Source organism: Clarias gariepinus, chromosome 4 (genome assembly GCF_024256425.1).
Source record: "Clarias gariepinus isolate MV-2021 ecotype Netherlands chromosome 4, CGAR_prim_01v2, whole genome shotgun sequence".
NCBI lineage: Eukaryota > Metazoa > Chordata > Actinopteri > Siluriformes > Clariidae > Clarias > Clarias gariepinus.
Window position 1 is genome coordinate 5,382,726 of NC_071103.1, and position 16,801 is coordinate 5,399,526.

General features: G+C 36.6%; 1 pseudogene; it reads left to right on the plus strand.

Moving 5' to 3' along the window:
* Positions 1–8,448: 8,448 nt before the first annotated feature.
* LOC128519996 (C-C chemokine receptor type 5-like) lies at positions 8,449–9,591 on the plus strand (annotated as a pseudogene).
* Positions 9,592–16,801: the final 7,210 nt, after the last annotated feature.

Here is a 16,801-nt window from a genome sequence, read left to right on the forward strand (position 1 = left end):
CCAGTTGTAATTGTATGTTATCAAAACAAACTATAAACCAACCAACCAACAAATGAAACAATTTCCAAAAGGTCAATAAGTGCATAGTGCTTTTTTTAGATTTGTTTTTTTTTTTATCCACAAAGTGCTAATGATTGTGTCTTTTTTTTTTTTCAATAGTGTATGCTTCATTTTTACTATATGATTGATTCTCCATTTTAAACCATTTGTGAACATGTGTGTAATAGGCCTTAAAAAATAATTGCTAAGATTGTATACTTACATTACTAACTGTGACATTTGCTCTTTCAGGGTTATAATTACCCAAAGAATATTTTGTGATATTGTTATTTAAAAAAAAATCTCCATTTTTGTTTTGTATTGCTGGTTAATTAAGAAAGAACAACAAGAATGTATGTAATAAGTAAAATACTTCAAGGCATGTTATAGGAAATTAATTTCCAATGATATGGTAGTTAAATCTGTTACCAGCTAAAAGTGGATTTTCCACAGCAATTTTCAAGATGGTTTGGTGTGCCTTTGTTTGTGTGCAGTATGTGTTTGTGTGTGTTGTGTATGTAAAAGATATGTAGTGTGTCATGTGTGTGTGTGTGTGTAGTATGCATCTGTAGTATTTGTGTATGTGTGTTTGTGTACGATGTGTGTGTGTGTGTACAATGTTTATAGAATGTAATGACTGTAGTTTATGTGTGTGCGTGTAAAGGATGTGTATATTTCTTGCGCTACAATGGACATTTATTTGTTACTGTATATAAAACATAGTAGAAAAAACTTTGTGCTGTTATTAAAAAAAATTATGCTTTTTTTTTTGCAATTTAGCCATGAACCCATCCTCATTTAGGTGATAACAGAAAACAGGAATTCATTTGCAATAATACTTGGTGTTAAGCCACTGGAAGTTCAATATAACAGAAGATGTGTTTAAGTTATATTGAGTTCACCTTTATTATTGGAGGCTTGGATACTTGGATTACGATAATGCTTTGCTGTATGCACCTAGTTGAACATCCAAACATTCTCACATTTTATACTGAGCCACACCCTGCACCACCTGAGCCACACCCTGCACCACCTGAGCCACACCCTGCACCGCCTAAACCACAACCTGCACCACCTGAGCTTCCTGAATCATCCCCATGCCAAGGAAAAACCCTGGAGACTCAGTTCATAGTTGGAGTTTATTTCCCACAGGCCATCTCTGTCTTTTTTAAGTGATCTCTTTAATCTCTCTTGGACCTTTGTTTTTGTTAAGTTTTATTTGCTTGTCTTTGTTTATTTACAGTAAGTGTTCTGCAATTATTTACATTTACATTTACATTTAGGCATTTGGCAGACGCTCTTATCCAGAGCGACTTACATTTTTATTTTTTATTTATTTTTTTTATTATACATTTGAGCAGTTGAGGGTTAAGGGCCTTGCTCAAGGGCCCAACAGTGGCAACTTGGTGATTGTGGGGTTTGAACCTGGGATCTTCTGATCCGTAGTCCAATGCCTTAACCACTGAGCTACCCCTGGCTACCCCTTATGCCTTTCTTTGCATTCTCCCACCAATCTCCTGAACCATGTTAACGTTCAATTCAAATTTAATTTGTTTTGTTGTGTATTCTGATACAAAGACCATTACTCTATTAAAGGATGGCTTTGAGAAGCTTTTTGTAGTTTCCTTTAACTGAAAATAAGTAAATTAAATATTTTTGTTCATTTTAAAGCATTTTTAAGAATTTAAATGCAAAATCTAAAAAAATGACTTGTGCTGTGCTGTAGTGCTGAAGCCCACAAATGTTTTTGCACATTCCAGTTTTTTGTTTCACAATAATGTGCTAAAATTAGCAGCATATTCCCCTTTATGGACTTCAGTGTTCTTTCAGCAGAATAAAGCTCCACCTCAAAATATAAAAGTGTCATAGCACAGCCTTTTGTTATATACCAGTACACAGTCTACTTTTTCACCCACACTTAGGATCATGGCAACGATTTCCAACACAACGACAAGTAGGTGCCTGTTTTTCATTTTGCACCCTGCAGGATCTATTCATTCCTTAGTACTAATTAATGGTTTAATTTATAGAATTAGTAAAGTTTATTTAAAATCTAAAATGTTTTATTAAAGCCGACATTGTCTTGTAGAAAAGCGGTTTTCTGCATTTGTCATCTGAACCTGTTACCCATGAGTCTCTAAAAGCATACTGACACATATTTAGACAAAACTGCTTCTACAGTGTATTATAGTAGATTACTTAAAGTAAAACATATGCATTAGGTAATTAATTAACAACAAGGTCAGCCTTTCTGGAACAGTCCTTGTAAAAACATGCATTTTGGCAAACTATTGTGTTCAGGCATACGAGTTTGACTATAACAAATTTTTTGTTAAAAATCACAAAATATTTGTCTTTTAAAAGTACACCACAACTATCACTTTGCACTTCAATATTTACCAAATTGATATTTATGTAAGAAAATGTGCCGAAGTTGTTACCAAATCAACACCAATACAAAATTCATTATGACCTCTGGAGAAGTGAGTAGAGGATGGTAACTGCTTATTACAGCCTCGTTTGGGCTCAGATCAAGTATACTTGTACTGCTGTAGCTCAGAATCAAGTTACAAAATAACGATAAATGATACGGGTGGTTCTGGCTCTTGTAGTTGCCGTGGGCACAAACGGGCCGACATAGGAGCAGAGGGGTGTTTTTAAACAAAAGAGTCTTTAATCATGACAAAAAACATGAACACTGAAGGAACAAAACCAACAAACTTAACTATAAACAGAGGCTCTAGGGCATGACACAGGACTGAGACTATGATGAAACACGGGTTCTAGGCACTAACATACAGTGCATATGTTCTATGGCGAAACACAGGCTCTATGACGTAACATACAATGCATAGGCTCTATGGCGAAACATGGCATGGAGCTGACACAGGACAAGACAAGCACAGAGGCACGGCTCCGAGACACAGACTAGGGGACTAGGTACATGGCAATCTGTTAAGCACAGCTATTAGCTAAACATGCTAACCATAGCTATTAGCTACACATTTACTTAGCTAAACATGTACTTAGCCCCACAGACACTTAGCTATTCTTACCTATAGCTAAACACACTAGGATAACAAATGGGGGAACACACTCAACAATACTTACCTAAATTCTAACACAAAACACATTTCACGACACCGAATCAACTCCACACACACACTGAAACTCAGACATAGAACCATTACCACACTTGAGCCTCTTTTACCAAACAATAAACAGAACATAAATTCACATCTAAATAAAAATACAAAACAAAATGCTCACTTACATGCCAGTGATTATACTGTAAAACCAACAGTTCGACCCAGTTTCCCAGACTAACCAGCTATTTATAAAAGATTTAATGACCTGCCTCGGATCAGGTGATGCTGGAGCTCTTCTGGAAAACTGAGTCTGCAAACCAAAACTACAAACAAAACAGTTCCCTCTAGTGGTGAACCCTTACAATAACAAAAAGAAATAAATAGATAAAAAATATATACATACATTTAATGGTGCAGTCAAACATAAAGTGACACTAGGACAGTTTAGTGAACTCATCCCACCATCTCTCAGGGATCGAGGGCGGCATTCATCCAGGCTCTTTTCTGTTCTAGCACCTAGGTGGTGGAATGAACAACGTCCTCTAGATGTGATAAGAGCGTCTGCCAAATGCCTAAATGTAAATGTAAAAAAAGAAAAGGAAAAATAAAGATCCCCAATAGAAAGTTGTGCTGCATGTATGATTGAGAATTTCTCTCCCTCTCTCTCTCTGTTTCCCTCTTACGCATGCACCATGCACACGTGTGATTTTCTTTTTATCATGTTTATTAGTGTTTAAATGTTTTATAAATATTAAAAGTGTTACAGAAATAAACAAAAATGTAAATTTTTTTGGAAACACTGCAGTCCAGAAATGCATGTAAATGTGGATATATTTTATGAGATTGTTGATCGGTACAGCATTATGACTGTTCCAATTATCATCCCTTCTTTTGTGTGTGACCCATCTGCTGTTGTTCTAATGAACTGTAGTGCTGTTTTAATTCAGCTTTATGTCAGTAGTGACAGTTTCATTATTAATTATTTAGGGCTTGGTAGAACATCAAGGCAAATTTATTTTTTAAGCACATGTAACACAACTTAGTTGACTAAAGTGCTGTATAATTCTAAAGTAGCTGCAGACATGAAAACAGACAGTAAGAAAATAAAATGAAATAATCCAAATAAAATGTACAACAATAAGTCATTGTATACAATAAGCAAATAAAACAGTAAAACAATAAATAAAAGATAAATAAATGTAAATAAAAATTATTAAAACAGGAAGAATACCTTATGACCCTGTATAAAAAGCCAATGTATATGTCTTCACGTGAGATTTGAAAATAAGAAGAGTCAGCGTCTGCCTGATGTACAGGGGCAACTCTTAAACTCCACAGTTTTAGCTGGACTCTTTAACCTAGATTTAGGAACTGCAAGTAAAAGCTGCTCACCAAGAGACCATGCTGGACTGTATGGCCTTAAAAGGGTCAGAAATATATGGAGGTGCTAAATTATTTATTTATAATATGTCAATAACAGTTTATTATAGCCTCATGTATAAGGAATTGTGCCAAGTTGTTTTCATTTCCTTGAAAGAATTTGTTTAATTGTTAACAGCTTGATGAGAGGTCACTACACCTAAAATTTCCCGAAAAATTAGACAGGAAAGGCAGTAGCAAATTCAGGTCAGTAAAATGAGGGTATAAAATAATATGTATAACAGAATTTAGCATATTTATTCTTTTATTAAACAGTTGAGGACCATTTTGATAGCATAAGACTGGATGAGTTCTTTGTCTGCAACAATATCAAGATCATGGAATTCAGTCAAGTCTTTCTCCTAACAGAGCTAACATTGTCCTGGCTTTATTTATGTGGGCACATAACTTACTTTCCACCCACCATCATGTTATCCAAAGTGAAGTGCCAAATCGAATATAGAGGAACAGTGTGGAAATCATTCTCTTACCGTCAATTGAACATCCTTGGTTTGATCATTCCTATCTCAGTCATGGTGTTCTGCTTCTCATCCCCATCTTAATGACTATAAAGTTTCAGAAAAAACAAAGTTGTCAGGTTCTCCCTGGTATTGATCATTGTTTTCTTTGTCTTTTGGACATCCTAACATTGTCATCTGTCATTTGGGGGGGGGTATAGGCAGATGTCGCCGTGGCCGCAAAGAGCAGGCATAAACGCAGAGGGGTGTTGTAAACAAAAAGAGTCTTTATAAATATTTTATTATTGATATTATTAAAAGAAACAAAACAAACAAAGGAACAAACAACCAACTCCAACAATAACCAAAAGCATATGGCGAAACACAGGCTCTATGGCAAGACACAGACTTAATGACATCTATATACAGTCTCTAATACCTGCTACACAAAGGATAAGCGCTATGGCGAAACACAGGCTTAAGGACATATACAAACAAACTAAGCAGGGAGCTGAAACGGGACAAGACTAGAAACACGGAGGGACTATAGACAGGACCAGAGACACGGAAAGACTAGAGACGGAACTAAAGACGAGACGCCAGAGAATAGGGAGGCCACAGACACAGGGAGACCACAGACACAGGGAGACTATGGCTAGAAACATGGCAATAAGTTAGGCATGGCAGTTAGCTAACCATGATAATTAGCTAAACATGCACCTAGCCAAACATACACTTAGCTAAACTTACCCACCAGCTAAACACACAGGGAAATAACAGGAGGACACCACCAACAAAACTTACATAAACATTAAACACACACCACACTTCACATGACTGAGTCAGCTCCACAAACATAGAAACACACTGAACATTAGACATAGCCAACACTAGAGCCTTTTTATCTTAACAAAACAAAACTTAAATAAAAATACGAATTGAACTAAAAGAAACAAAATGCCCACATAGTGACAGTAATCTTTAAACAATGCTCGACCCAGTTTCCCAGACTAAACAGCTATTTATAGACGATCTAATGAGCTACCTCGCCCAGGTGTGCACCCGCATCACCTGACGGAGGTGCCTTCTGGGAAACTGAGTCTGCAAACAAAAACTACAAAAAACAAAACAGTGACCTCTAGTGGTGGTCCCTTACATCATCTTCCTGACAATTCTACATAAGTTGGGCTACTTGCAAAGCTCTAAGTTGTATCAGAACCTGAACGTGGCGATGCAGTGGGTGGAAACCATAGCTTTCAGTCACTGCTGCCTCAACCCCATAATCTATGCCTTTGTTGGGAAGAAATTCAGAAAATTATTATTAAAGCTTCTGAAATAGTGGTTTTCTGTTTGTTTTAACCAGTGTCTAACAAGTAAAAATGAGTTCTTAGAGAGAATGACCACCATGCACACACACAATCAATAATTTCCAGCACAACAACAAAATAAAGAAAAAACAACTGGTTAAGTGTTATGTGACCGTGGCTAATTCTCCATTTTAAACTGATTGTGAACACTTACAGTAAGTCATGTCCACATATTGCCGGGTCTTTTTTAAACCTTAACATTTTTTCGAATTCTTTTATTTTTTATTTTTTATAAATTTTAAATGTTAAAATTTAATGTTAAAAATATCTTCGTCCACATAAAAATGCAAAACACCCTGTTAAGTGCTGTCAGGAGCATCCAGTAAACGACCATAACGCTAGAAAAAAAAGTCATTACCAGTTGTGCTTTGTATAAGTCTGACGGGTCTTGTCTAAAACTGCTGTTGCTTCTATGGGGTTTGTGTTGTCTGAGTTTTGTATGTAGAAGGAGTCAGCTTCGTAGTACATTCAGATACCTCTGTTCATTAATGTAATTTGTAAATAAGTGTGTGTGCGTATGCACGCACATGTAAAGTTCCAGTAAGCAGCGTTAACACAGTCACTAGTTTACATAAATCTGCCATTGCACACAATATCTTCATAAACAAAGAATCAAGACATCGAACAATGACATCATTGGCACACAAGGGGACGTTACAACAATCCAAAATCTCAGTTTCCCCTGTCCTCGCAACATCGCTGAAAACAGAGTTTTGGAAATTCTTTACTTTGGAAGGGGTTTTCCTAAAGCTCCATTTTCAATGAGCAAAACTGCGTTTGCATGTGGACGAAAGGTTAAAACGCAGAGAAAAATCTCCATTTCAAAAAATGTGGACATGGCCTGAACTGCATTAAACCACTTTTTTTAATACTTTAATTTCTGCTAGAGCATTTAAAAGACACGTTTTGGAATTCATGAAGGTTTTTATTCAAGTATTATAAGATTGTGGTATCATATCTTTTTTAATTGCATTAATTATATGATTAGAAAAATTGTCATGGTTATACATAAAGACCCAAGGGCCCTCACAACTCTTATCCTGGGATCCTCATATATATGACTTCATTCAGTCTGAGATGTTAATGAACTTTATTTATTTTCAATCGCAGTTTCACCAAGACCAGTGTGAATTAAAAATTACTTTTTTGTTTTGCTCTACCACACCACTCACACTCATACAGTTATAAAGTCATACAGTACTGTTATAGTTTGAGCTAATTGCACTTATTTAAATCAAATGTAATGACACTAAATCATGTAGATTAAATTAAAGAAATGTGAACAAATGTTTTACTGTGGCAGTTTGCAAACTGCAGTGCGATACACTCAGCATTCAGCAACACCACTAAACTATTCAAATACGTAGTCTTTATACTGTTTTTATTTAATCAGGTAATTCCGTATTTTCTATAATTATTTTGTACATTGTCTGTAATTATATCTAAACTTTCATGGGTGTGTTAACCGTCCACATAACATAACAATAAATCCGATTTTGTTTCTTATTTAATATACAGTGGATAAAAATATTTTATATGTCTTTGACTTCATTCATTGCATTTCTTCTAACACATTTATTATTATTTAGTAAGCATTCTTATCGAGTCTTAGACTGGCTTTTTACTGAATACACCACTCTAGTCCTTTGACACACAGCATTATGGCTGGGAAAGGACACATCTCTATAACATAGGAAGTGAGATATACACACTGTTTCAGGTATCTGCCATTAATATAACTTCCTTTATAAACTATAATTTAATATAAACTTTTGTGAAAACTTTTGTGAAGTTTATGAATGTTCAATATACTTCCCTTCATAGACTATACAGTTCATTCAGCATGACAAAGCCCAACCTTGGAAAAATCAAACCGTAGATCAGCCTGTCATACAGCCAACTTTCACTATTACTCTTAGAAGAATTATTGTTTAAGAATGTAGAAAATAGCAAAATTTAAAACAGAATTAGAAGGTGTCTAAATTTTTGAATTGTACTGTTTATACTTTGACTATAAAGAACTAATGAATAATATACTGCATGTAAATATTGATTAATAAATTGTTAACAAAGGAAATGTTTTCTGTTTTTTAAACAGATGATGACTATAAGGACTACTATGATCTAGACCCTAAATACAGCTCTGAACTCTCTAACAGTAACAGTGTAAGGTCATTCAGCAAAGTCTTCCTCCCCTCACTCTACAGCATTGTCATCATCGTGGGATTTATTGGCAACGGCCTGGTGTCGTGTGTCCTGGTCAAGTACCACAAAATATCCAACATGTCAGATCTGTGCCTCTTTAACTTGGCAATTTCAGACCTCCTCTTCCTGATCTCGTTGCTGTTCTGGGCTCACTATGCTGCGGTCACTAAGTGGATCTTTGGCAACTTTATGTGTCATGCAGTGACAGCGCTCTACTTGCTGGGATTCTATGGAAGCATTTTTTTTATGATCCTTATGACAATAGAACGTTACACTGCCATTGTTCATGCCAATACCTTCCTTTTCCCCAAGTACAATTCTGTCAAGTCCAGCATGGCCCTGGCTTTGTTCATGTGGGTGCTTAGCCTTGGAGCCTCTCTACCAACCATCATTTTCTCTCAAGTGAAGAATGAATCCAATGTATCTATCTGCATGATGGAATACCCACAAGGATCATCATGGAAATCATTCTCTTATATTGAGCTAAACATCCTCGGTTTGATCATCCCTCTCTCTGTAATGGTATTCTGCTATTCACGTATCATCCCTATCTTAATGACTTTAAAGACTGAGAAAAAACACAAAGCTGTCAAACGCATAGTAGTCTTAATCATTGTTTTCTTCCTTTTCTGGACGCCCTACAACATTGTCATCTTCCTGAAGCTCCTGCAACACTTGGAATACATGCAAAGCTCTCAGTGGGAACAAAGTCTAAACATGGCTATGCAGTGGGTGGAAACCATAGCGTTCAGTCACTGCTGCCTCAACCCCATAATCTATGCCTTTGTAGGGCAGAAATTCAGGAATTTGTTTCTAAAGATCCTGAAAGAGTGGTTTCCTCTTTGTTTTAAAGGATGTTTAACAATGGAAAGTGGGGTCTTAGTGTATAGCGCTACTCAATACAACAGAAAAACAAAATTTAAAGTGTGACTGTGTGCAATTGCATGCCTAATATGCATGCTTAATATACAGTGAGATAAAATATCGGATTATGAGTAACACGGTTTACGAGTGTTCCGGAAGACGAGCAAAGATTTTTAATAAATTTTGACTTAAAAAATTAGCGTTGTCATCGTTTATGAGCACCGAGTATCATGTATAACGCATGCACTTCTTGTTTTGACACTGAGCATCGCGTCATCACAACTGAGCCAACGTTTTTTCTCTCTCTGGCGCTGCGGGTATTTATTTCCCCTGCTGGGTCTTAGTGCTCGTCTCTTACTGGTATAATCAACATCCGTGTGTGTGTGTTTTTCTTTTTCTTGCGCTGCAGAGTGTGTGTGATATGTGTGCGCGCATAATTTGACACACACAAACACACACGCTCTCTTTCTTTCTCGCCTTTACTGTGTGTCAGTGTTTGAGTGTGTGTGTTATGTGCGTGAGTGTGTTTTTCTTTCTATTGCACTGCAGAGTGTGTGTTATGTGTGTGTGCGTGTGTAATTTGACACATGCACACGCAGGTTCGCACACACATTCTTTCTCGTTGTTAGTGTGTGTCAGTGTTTAAGTGTGTGTGTTATGTGCGTGCGCATGCATAATTTGACACTGTGCCGCTTCTCTCTCTTTCTCCCCTTAATGTGTGTGTGTGTGTGTGTGTGTGTGTGTGTGTGTGTGTGAAACAGAGAGGGAGTGCTTCACTCACACACAACCGGCACAGTGTCAAATTACGCTCGCACACACATAACACACACTTAGCAGCGCAGGAGAGAGAAAAACACGCACACATAGTGCCTGTGCGCATAAATGTAAACAGTTCTCTGTCGGGATTTACAGACAGAGAAGTGTTACTTTTTTTAAGGTAACGTGCAGGTTAATTTGTTTTATTTTTACTTTATATTTTGTGTTAATTATTTTTATGTATTTATTTTTTTGGGCTGTAGTATGAATAATTAAAATTTATATTATTTCTTATGGGAAAATTTGCTTTAATTTACGAGTGTTTTGGAATACAAGCCGCTTCCGGAACGAATTATGCTCATAATCCGAGGAGTCCAATGTATGTTCATAACTCATAACACCATAATTATTTGGTTAGTTCCTTTTTCCAGAGAAACTCTTTTTGTTGTTTTTTATTATTTTATTTATGTAGTTTATTTTTTATTTATATGTAATAGTTCTTGATTTTAAACCTTTCTGCACATATTCTTTGAAAAATAAATAAAAAAATATTATTTTTTATTAATTAATTATTTATTACATCACATTAGCTACTATTCAATCTCAGTCTTATAAAGACTTTTGTCTATTTAAAGCCTTTTTGAACCTATTTTTAAAGTTTTGTATTATTAGCCATAAAATGCTGTTATTATGATCAATTACAGCCGGAGCAGCGTAGTGGCATAGGGGCTAGCACTGTGGCCATGTTCCCATGCTTGGTGGGATTCTTCTGGGTACTCTAGTTTCCTCCCACAGTCGAAATACATTCAAACTTGGGTAATTGTCATTTCCAAATTACCCAGTGTGTGTGTGTGTGTGTGTGTGTGTGTGTGTGTGTGTGTGTGTGTGTGTGTGTGTGTGTGTGGAAGATAAATGAATATAGAAGATAAATGAATAAATCAGGATGGGTTCCCTGTTGAGTCCGGTTTCTCCCCAAGGTTTCTTCCAATTACCATGACAAGTAAAGCTGCTTTCGACAATGCCAATTGTTAAAAACGCTATAAAAATAAAATTGAATTGATTTAAATGAATCACAGTTGGGATACTATAGCTAAACTGTAAAATAAAACTATCATTTATTTACAGAGCTCTTTATCATTATACAACAGATTCTACCCGGACTCTGTATATGTTCATTTTTACAGAAGTTCTTAGAGGTTTATTAGTATCTCCCAGTTCATAGTAAGCAATGCTATGTGGTTGCTATTTTAAGCTGGTTTAAACACAGCAATAAGACCAAAAGGTCTTGTTTTACAGGTCTGACTTTAGGAGATCCTGTTGGCAGGCATTAGTTTATTTACTCTTGTCTGAATGGCACCTGTCCCAAAACAGGTGCTAATACACAGAAATCTGAATTACAATCTAGTTTAGCAGCCAGTGTATTTAAAGCACAGACTTTAACATGACAGTCATAGAGAGACCCGGAGACAGATAGAAGAGAGGAAATACATTTGCATTCTCCTGAGTACACAAAAGGGTTCTAGCAGACAAGAGCGATTTGAATGTATATAACAGCACAGTCTGTTGTCAGGGCACAAACATGTTGTTAGATTATAATTTCTTACAATATTATAAAACCTTAAAACTGCATTGATTAATTTAATTTTATAGGGTCGCAATGGTAGCAACTAGAAAGTCTAACTACTGAAGTAACAAAAAATGCTACCAATGTTGATCACTATTCATTTAATTAATGTCCTGCAACATGTGCTCTGATTTTCTCCAAAATCTGGCCATGCACAAGTTATTTTAGCTTTATGTTTGTTGTTTTTTTTTTCTTGAAACTCATAGAATCCTTTAATTATTTGCCACTGAGTTTATATTCTGCTTTAGTATGTCCTGTTACTTTGCTCTATTTATGTTTGCTTTGTTTGTATGTGATGCCGCAGTACTGGTTGCATATTACAATGCAATCACTTATGTACTTTACAATGGTTTTATGGTTGGTTGGTTTTATGGTATGGATGGTTTTATTGTGGTAGGATTATAGGAACATGTTACATTGTTGTTTGTTGTTTGTTTTTGTTTGTGTGATTATTTAAGTCAAAGAAGCTTTCTATGGACTGGTATGTTAAAAAGCAATGCAGTACAAATAACTGTCTATTGTTCTCTGGGACCTAAGTTATATATTAGTGTTTTTGAAGTGAATGTTGGTGTGTCTCTTACATTCCTTTTAATTAGGCTAAGAGAAAGTTGTGTAATCTTATGTGATGCAGGTGTCTGAAGATAATTAGTGGTTTCAGCTTTCAACCTGCGTGTATCAAACCAGTTGTTCTTCCAGGGAAGTTGAATGGCTTTGTTGTGACATAAAACATTATTTCTAGTGATGTTTAATGGTGTTGTCCCAAAGAACTTTAGGAGGAATTTGTGGATGGTCACACCATGGGGGAATAGGACACTAGACCTGCTGTATGCTAATGTTAAAAGTGCTTACAGTGCTGCAGCACTACGCCCCCTGGGAAGGTTGGCTCACAAGCTAGTCCATCACCTGCCAATATACAAACCCCTGGTTCAGAGACAGGCTGCTACAATGAGAAATGTGAGACAGTGGTCAGGAGAAGCCACTGCTGCCTTACAGGATTTTTTTGAGGCTACAGAATAGAAGGTTCTCTGTAAACCACATGGAGAAGACTTTAAAAGCATGACAGACTGTATCACCAAGGACATTAAAGCTTGCTTAAATGAGAAAAAAGGGCTTTTAGGTCTGGTGATAAGGAAGTGGTGAAAAAGGCTCAAAGAATGCTAGCTTGCAAAATTAGGGATGGAAAAGAGGCCTACAGGAATAAACTGGAACAAAGACTGAAACAAAACAACATAAAAGAGGTGTGGAGAGTGTTAGGTTTTAAATGATGAAGAAGTGTGTGTCCGAGCAAGTTTTAAGCTAAGAGAAGAGGAGTTATTTCTTGTTGTGTCCGCTGCACCTTGATACACTTATCGGTCCGGGCCTGATCGACCGGGAGAGACAAACACACACACACAGGCATGATGTTTGAAGATCTTTGTTTATTCTCAGCAAAAAGAGCACTTTAAACGGTGCTATGTCCCGAACATCAAAAGAACCAGTCATTAACATATCAGTCATAGAGGGACCCGGAGACAGACAGGTGAGAGGAGATACATTTGCAGAACAAAAGGGTTCTAGCTGACAAGAGCCATTTGGAGGTATCCTCGTCTGGATTCAAGATATAAAAGGTGTTACCACAGAAAGCTTGAGGGGTCTGTTCTCAGAGCACAGGAATCTTCTTATTAGATTACATGGTCTTACAACATTATAAAACCTTACAGTGCCCCCTTAAATTCTAACAGAATTTACTACAATTTGTCAAAAACATGGCAATAAATGAAGTCAGGCATTGGCATAGAGGAGATTTACAAAATCAAAAATTTTTTTAACTAATCCAAACCCTGTGCCTGTGTAAAAATGAGAAGATATGCCCCCTTCCTGTCTTCATTATGCCTGTGGTTTCATTAAGCTACAGGAACTGATAATGAACTTCCTCTCTGTGAGTGTAATATTTAACTCTAGATTCCGAACCCTGAACTCCAAACTTTCGTTTAAGAATTCAGCAGGCCATCCCCAGTCCTTCTGGTCTCTCATCAATAGATTTCATTCAAAACCAGTTCCCCAGACCATGAAGCCAAACATCTCTCTCCACAATTGACTAGAAAAGAGTAAAAGACTAACTAATCTACCTGTAAATCAAATATATTATGTCAATGTGCCAATTATAACTTAATACAATCTATAACGTGGTTACAATTCTGCCATGTGTGTTTTCAGACTAATACAGTAGTGTTTATGGGGTAAGGTAAGAAAAAATTAGTGTCCAAAACATCCAAGTCATCTTCCAAGCTGATCTCTTCTTCGACCCAGATATTTTACGTATAGTAGAGAGTCAGTTGGAGCCCAGAAGAGAGGTTACTAGCATTTTATTATGGGCCCATGCCTTCAATCCTTCACTACAGAAGATACGCATCAGCATATGAATCAGTACAATCTCAGATAAGAGTTACATATGGATGATTTAGGGATATCTCTGATGAATTGTGCCAAAATTTCACCTTGTCTGATGTTGCTATGAGAAACAAATGCCTTTGGTTAGACATACACAACATTCATAAATTTCATTGGACACAATAAAGTCAACCATCAGCTGATCCAATGAAATTTCTGTATCTAAAATAAAATAGAAGGTTGTTCAATGGCATCACACATCCTCATGATTTGTTATGCGGCTTGCTTCCTTTCTTTTTTTTCCCTGTTGAGGAAATTACGATTAAATCTTGCTGCTGCTGTTTTGTCTGTTAAAGCAGTATAGTTACAGGTATGTGTAAACAGGAGTACAGTCACATTCATGAAAGACATTGAATCTTTGTCACATAGAATCCGTACAAGTGTTTGTCATGTCAGGTCTGTTGGTTTAAATTTTAGTTGAAGTCAGTCAATCAGTTCGTTGTCTGTGTCAGAAGTGCATGCTGCTCTGTCATGAGCTCTCAATCTGTCTTGTGCTTAATTTAGAGCAGCGGAGGTCAACGCTGCATAATTTGGTATCCAACTTGTGCCAATAGTTGGTTATTTCTTAATCATGAATGAATCTATTAACTTACTTATTTTTGTTACTGCAGTCATTATATTGTGTTCACAAATGTAATAATTTTATAAGCATGCTTTAATTGTTGGTAAATTAGCGTATCAAAGTTAGGCGGACACCTCAAGATAGTCAGTTTAATTACGGACACTTTAAGCTCGTTTCATTGAATTATTCCAGAATATATACCTTTTTATTTATTTTTCTTACGGGTGGTGTGACGTTCGAACAGAGTGTATAAGTATATACTGTAATTTATAAGGGTATTATAAAAAATGTGCAATAGCTCCGCGTTCTTGATAACACTATCAGGAATATAAATTCTATTTAATATTCATGTGTCTCTACACCTTTAGAGATTATTCACACATTTATCAAATACCAATATAGTGAAGTAATAAGGCATTTAACCAATCTACCCTGTTTCTGAGAACACTCTCAGAAAAACGAACCTCAGGTGCGCCGGACTGAGTCCGCACACCTCTATGTCAGGGAGACAATAAAAATTATGCACCTCCCACGTGTATAACTGCAACTGCATGCCGCTCCCTGTTCCAAAGAACAGAGTATCACGTCATCACAAGTGAGCCAGCGGTTTTTCTCTCTCTTGCAGCGGAATTGTAGGTAATCGTCTCTCCTGCTGGGTGCGCACACACACACATACACACATTAACGGAGAGACCGTTTTTAAAACCGTTTAAAAATTTGCAAGGAACATTCCTAGTCACACTCACGTGAGCGCATACTAACAGGATCACTGCTGTAAGTAAAACAACAACAAAAAACAAATTAAACAGCTCCTCACCTTTGAAAACAATTGCGACAGAGAAGAGTTTGTGTGTTTGTTTGGCAACCTGAGAGAAGGGGGGCTCAAGGGGGGCTCGCTCGCATTTACAAACACACAAACTCTCTGCCTTACACATACACAAACACACACGCACACGCAAAAACACTGCAAGCACCAAGACCTAGCAGGGGAGACGATAGGTCTCGGCTTTACACTCCCCTCCTCTCAGGTTGCCAAACAAACACACAAACTCTTCTCTGTCGCGACTGTTTTCAAAGGTGGGGAGCTGTTTAATTTGTTTGTTAGTTTTTTTGTTGTTGTTGTTTTTTTACTTTACAGTAGTGAGCCCGACTAGCGATGTTACTTCGATTTTAAAAACGGTCTCTCCGTTAATGTGTGTATGTGTGTGTGTGTGTGTGTGTGCACCCAGCAGGAGAGACGATTACCTACAATTCCGCTGCAAGAGAAAGAAAAACCGCTGGCTCACTTGTGATGACGTGATACTCTGTGTTAAAACAAGAAGCGCATGCGTGAAACATGAAACTCTGTGCTCGTAAACTAAGACAATGCTCGTTTTTCAAGTCAAAAATTATTAAAAATTGTTGCTCGTCTTGCGGAACACTCATAAACCTCATGATCCGAGGTTCCACTGTATTTTAATGCATAAATTACGTAAACAACAGAAGTTAGCGAATGTAGAACTTTTAAAACACACCTGAAGGAGCGCGTCTCCTCTAACGGGACGCGGTTTTGATGACGTAGTTACTCTGCGATGACAGCGCTGTGTATGTTTTTAGCCTATTGCTAACAACACTGGTCCAGTTTAAGTTAAAAAGCCTAGTTTTATCTATATCTTTTAATTAACCACAATCGCTACAGTCGCTGTAATTTTAATCAATAAATCAACGCAAGAAATGCCAAAAGCAACGCAAGAAATAAATAATTAACATGCATATATATATATATATATATATATTTTTTTTTTTATATACCCCAAATATACACCAATTTACTATTGGACTAGCCCCCTTAAATTACTGAAGGGAATTTAAATTCATTTGACTTTTCTATAAAAGGAATCGGAAACCAATAAATGCAACTTTTTTTTTTTTTATTTCAGGTATAGCAGGTGAAAAAAATATTTATCTATTAGTATTAATTTATTCTTATTCTTATTATAAATGTATTT